The sequence below is a fragment of the Pocillopora verrucosa genome, chromosome 12 (genome assembly GCF_036669915.1).
Source record: "Pocillopora verrucosa isolate sample1 chromosome 12, ASM3666991v2, whole genome shotgun sequence".
Classification (NCBI taxonomy): domain Eukaryota; kingdom Metazoa; phylum Cnidaria; class Anthozoa; order Scleractinia; family Pocilloporidae; genus Pocillopora; species Pocillopora verrucosa.
The window spans coordinates 12,069,068-12,073,073 of record NC_089323.1 but is presented as its reverse complement, the minus strand read 5'-3'; the positions used below and the strand labels follow the sequence as shown (position 1 = coordinate 12,073,073).

Sequence of the window (4,006 nt, the reverse complement as noted above, 5' to 3'; positions counted from 1 at the left end):
GTCACATACTCTGGGTATCCGTTGAGGTTTCACTAGGGAACTTTAGCAGTTAGGACGGCAACGCCAAGAGAGACTTCGATTCAAAAAGGAATGTAAATATTTTAGTTGGAATCGGATGTGTTTACCTTCTCTTACAGCTCCGCAAGTTAACCTCAGCATCACGTATGAGAGCGGCACTGAGTTCCAAATGTAAACTTAAATAATTTGCTGTCGGGGTTTCCTTTCTAGGACCACGCAAAGTTTGATGATTTCACGTTGTTATTTTGCCGAAGACGGCTAAAAAATGTACACAGTTTTAAAACGCGCGTATTGAGCTATTGTTCTGCTCATTAGATCTTTTGTTTTGCCACGTCCTCGTTGTCGTCACCGTCGTGGTTTTCTAAAGATCCCTCATACAAGCCATGTTGCCTGACATATGCTTAATTTTTGTTTAGTTTCCCACTTGCTGCTGTTGACAAAGTTGCTCCGAAGTGGAAGAGTTAGATGTAAAATACGAACATAGATTTTAAAAATGCCCCTATCAATGTAGGTCCTCGCAGCCTTTTGAAGTATAATCCAAGGATTCGATAATAGTTAATTTAAGAAAACCAGGACGGAAACGGGAGCGTCACTAAACAAAAGGTTTAATGAGCGTGACAGTGGCTGTGCACGTGCGTTGTAAATCTTTGTAAATTTCTTTGCGTCCTCTGCAAAACAGACAACGTGAAGATTAAACTTTGTGTTGTCCGGAGAACTTGAACGACGACGGCTAATTTTTAAAATTTCTATTTCAAATTAACGCTTTGTTCCATATTCAGTTTCGAGATAGTTTGGATAGCGAGAAACCAACTACACGACTTTAAAGTATCGCGAGATACGTAGGTAAAATATAAGTTCATTTTTTAACCGACGTTGTCCACGGCTTAAACTCACAAATGGAATAGATCTCTTATATTAATGAAACTCAATTGATTAACACTGATAGTACGTATATGTCGGACCAGTTCGAACAGGCAGGTTTACTTATTTGGCTAAAATTTTGCATGTAAACTTTGTCAGGGTTTCTAAACACAAAATAGATATTTTTCAGAATGAAATTTATTTTGCGTGAGAAATTACGGCTCACGGCCACTTGGGGCCCCTATGAGACATGGAAACGAGGCTGACCTAAAGCAACTCTTCAATGCCTGGGCTTCCTTTGCTTTCGCATTTTTTCTTATCTGTTTTTATTATAAAACAAATCTCCAACTCTTCCTCTGTGTTTTGAAGAGTAAATTTTGTACAAAAATGTAAGGGAGTGGTTGAAATGCGCCATTCAGATCACTCAGTTTTAGGTGCTTTGAGATCCGTAGGTTCAGAAGCTTGTAGCACTGTTCTTGTGTCGGTTTAGAACAATGGTTTGTTTGTAAAACAACATCTATCATAGGTTATTTGTTGCTGAAAATTCGGAGTTGAGCAAATTTCTGAAATAAGGGTTAGGGTTACAGTTTCCAAATTTTAAGATTGGTATTTTCTTGAAGAATAACTTGTCAAGATGGAAAAAAAGCAGAGTTAAAATCTTCAGAAAAAGAGAGCCTGTTCTCAGTTCACAACTTTGAAAGAAAATAACCTAAGCAAAAGGAGCTAACAATTAAAGCTAAGGGGGCGACTAAAACAATTCAAGATAACTGACTCTGTTGCCATCCACTTTATACTGGTATTTATCTGAAAAGTCAGGGAATAATACAACTGAAAACAGGTACGCAAGTTAATCTGATATGGTGTTCTAACTTCTACGTGTGAACTTTTTTTTAAATCATTGAAAATCGATTTTAACTGTGTTCGTTTCCAACCGAAGAAGTTCTCATGGAGCGTATTTCTTGAAAGAGATTTGGTAAGCACGTCATCTTCCCAAACGAGTCAACTTTACTTAAGACTCTGAGTATCAGTAAGGAGTGCCCTATCAAGTCAGCATTTTAGCTTCGGATTTAGAAAAACTCTTTATTGGTTTGCTACACATTGGGTTTGCGTTTACATATCACACAAAGACGTCCACAATTTCAAAGAAATCCGTTAATACTCAAGCCACCAAATATGCTCCGACGGAACTTAAATACGTAATTTGTTATGTAACTAATTTTGAGCGACATGTTCAATGGAAGGTCTCCCTTTTGTCTTGCTGGTCATCCACTACGTTTTTTTCAGGATTGTTCTGTCCGTCTTGCGAGCAGTACTCCCTCATGACTTCACAAATTTGACTCGTTCTCTGCAAGCGTTGAGGTGTAGTGCTCTGCAGGAAAACATCAATAGATAAAAATGATTTTTAAAAAAAGAAACGTAGAATTTTCCATGTTAAAAAAATATATTGGAGCCATTTTAAATGAGAGGTCAAATGAAAAACGCCTCCAGCATCCATGACAATTGTTTTGGAAAGGTTATATTTCATGTTTCAGTCTTGCGCTACTTTGAATGTAATGATCAACATTGCAATTACATAGTAAAGTTAAGGGAAAATGGTGTCTCTTTCCACAAGTTAATGATACAAAACATATCTGCACAGTTTTTTTAGTCATTGCGGATGAATAATATCTGCCTAGAGCGGTTCAATGTACAGAGTAACTGCTGAAATCAATCAATGAAAGCTTCAAAGAAACATAATCAATTGGAACTCGGTTTATAATGAAAATAAGCTCTAGATCAGATAAAAGTTGTAACTGAAGACATCTTGCTTACTCTAACTATTATTGCTTGATTTTCAAACGCAATGGGTTCATGTTTTAGTCTCGCCAAAAACCATAATCCTTGAACTTCAGGGACTGTGTGATTTACTTTGAGTAAAGAACATGCACTCCGCGGCCACGAGTGATATGATGCATTAACACCTCACTCTAAAGTGTAATTCAAAACATGTTGTTTTTCTTAAGAAACCAAGTTTTGATTAAACCCCGCACATAAATTATTTCAGAAATGTAATCAAACTTCCTACGGAGACTTGCGTTTATTGTTTAAGGCCTGACCCCCAAGACATTTAAATTTGGCCCGAGCGATATTTTGAAATGCAGTTTGTATAAGCTGGCGCCACATATTGTAGTTCATTTGTAACCCAATTCAAACTCTTTCATTCAGCGACAGATCTTATTTTTCCGCTCTCAATCTATGAAATTCTAGATTAAACATTCCCTGGAAAAAATAGATTTTCAAACCTGATTTTTTCCTTTTTTTTAAGACAATGTACACTCTTTATTGAAAAAATACGCCCATCATTTTAAAGAAAGAAAGCCCAATTTGGCGTATGTCAAACTCTTTTTCGTCAGATATCTGTTTTGAATAATTATATGTTTCAGAGAATTTAAATCAGACTTATCTTTTCCACTGGAATTACAATTTTTTGCAAAATGTATTCTGTACCGAATCAGGCTATTCATGAAAATCTGTTAGGGCCAAATTAACCAAGGGTTTGATAAAATAAATTCATTACCAGTGAACTGAAGCTATGTTCTTGAACTGAAAACACGGAGTACAGTGTAATTCAAGCATACTGTGTATTTCCCAAATTATAACCAGCGCATTCAAAACAAAGATAATATTAGATAACTTTTTCATTGCATCGTAGAGCGAAAACAGAATGGGCTTTCGAGCGCTCGAGGAAGAAAATCTTCGTGGAATGTCATGAAAGTTATGTAAATATTATATTACAAAATTACGCTCTCTATATACTATACGCAGGTGAGAATAATGTCCTTCTTTGATGCAGAAAACACGATTTCAAGAGCATTGCCAGCAGTTTGATAAGACTGATGATACCAGAACATAGCGTTGTAGGTCTTTGATAACAATTCTCGCCACTCCGTCTCAAAATATGATTATCCTACCTTGATGGTCTTTTTTCCTAACGATCTCCCTTGCATAAAGTCATACGGATTGTGTGAGTGAACATTCTCGGTGAGGAGAAGGCTCAGGGCTAATACAAGCAGCACTTTTTTGTGATTCATCGTTGTAGTGCTTCAGCTCTCTCTTTCAGTTGGGAATTCTTCTAAGGAACTGCAAA

At 36.6% G+C, this 4,006-nt stretch overlaps 1 long non-coding RNA gene across 1 annotated transcript; it reads right to left on the bottom strand.

Annotated features, from left to right (window-relative positions):
• Positions 1–1,945: 1,945 nt before the first annotated feature.
• LOC136277472 (uncharacterized) lies at positions 1,946–4,006 on the bottom strand. Its single transcript, XR_010715897.1, has 2 exons — positions 3,831–4,006; positions 1,946–2,248 (listed from the first exon to the last, which is right to left on the bottom strand). It is a non-coding gene; the product is annotated as an uncharacterized lncRNA (long non-coding RNA).